This window comes from Propithecus coquereli, unplaced genomic scaffold, assembly GCF_000956105.1.
Source record: "Propithecus coquereli isolate 6110/MARCELLA unplaced genomic scaffold, Pcoq_1.0 Scaffold293, whole genome shotgun sequence".
NCBI lineage: Eukaryota > Metazoa > Chordata > Mammalia > Primates > Indriidae > Propithecus > Propithecus coquereli.
In genome coordinates, this window is record NW_012148541.1 from 1,602,701 (window position 1) to 1,604,216 (window position 1,516).

Here is a 1,516-nt window from a genome sequence, read left to right on the forward strand (position 1 = left end):
CTGATCTAGGGCTTTTTTTATTGGAAGAATTTTTATTGCTGATTCAATTTTGTTGCAATTTATTGGTCTGCTCAGGAGTTCTAATTCTTTATGACTGAGCCTGGGAGGTTGTGTGTTTCCAGAAATTTTTCCACATCTTCAATGTTTTTGAGTCTATGTGCCTAAAGATATTTATAATATTCACAGATGATATTTTGTATTTCTGTGGTATCAGTTGTAATATGTCCTTTTTCTTTTCTGATGGAGCTTATTTTGGTCCTTTTTTTCCATTTCTGGTCCTTTTTTCCCATTTCTTGTTAATCTAGTGATAAGTCTATCAATTTTGTTTATCATGTCAACTTTTTGTTTCATTAACATTCTGATTTTTTTGTTTTTGATTTCACTTAGTTCTGCTCTGACATAAGTTATTTCTTTTTTTCTGCTGTGTTTGTATTTGCTTTGTTCTTCTGTTTCTAGTTCTTTGAGGTGATTCAATATATTCTTGATTTGTGATCTTTGTGATGTATGCATTTAAGGCTATGTATTTTCTCCTTAGGACTGCTTTTGCTAAATCCCATAGATTTTTATAACTTGTGTCCCTTTTGTCATTTAGTTCAAGGAGTCGTTTTATTTCCATCTTGATTTCTTCCTTGACCCCATAATCATTCAGCAGTAGGTTGTTTAATTGGCATGATTTTATGTAGAGTTGAGTGTAATTGTTGGAGTGGATTTTTAGTTTTATTCCACTGTGGTCTGAGAAGATACATGACATTATTTCTATCTTTTTGAATTTGTTGAGACATGTTTTGTGGCCTAAGATGTGATCAATCTTAGAGAATGCTCCATGTTCTGATGAGAAGAATGTATATTCAGTAGTTTTGGGGTAGACTGCTCTGTAAATGTCTGCTAGACTCATTTGCTCTAGAGTCCCATTTATGTCCAGTGTTCCTCTGTTTGTTTTCTGCTTAGAGGATCTGCCCAATTCTGTCTGTGTGTTTTTGAAATTCCTGGCTATGACGATGCCCCAGTTTGTCACTTTGTTTAGTTCTAATAGGGTTTGCTTTATGAATCTGTGCACAACTGTGTTAGGTACATAAACACTTAGGATTTTTATGTCTTCTCGTTGAATTACTCTCTTTACTATTATGTAATGACCATCTTCGTCTTTTTTTTCCTATTGTTGATTTGAAGTCTATGTTATATATGAGAACGGCTACACCAGCTCTCTTTCGATTTCCATTTGGATGGGATATTTTATCTATCCTTCACCTTGAGTCTTAAAGAGTCTTTGTGTGTTAGGTGTGTTTCCTGGAAATAGCTGGTATTTTTTTATCCATTCTGCCAGCCATGTCTTTTGAGTGAGATATTCAAACTATTAATATCTATTGAAGGAATTGATATGCATTTCTGATATACTATGCATTTCTGTTCATCCTGTTGAGTAGAACCTTATTGCTTTGCTTTATCTTTTGAACCATTATTTTATATGGGCTTTGAGCTTTACCTTTTGGGTGAGTTTACACCGGTCATTGTCTAT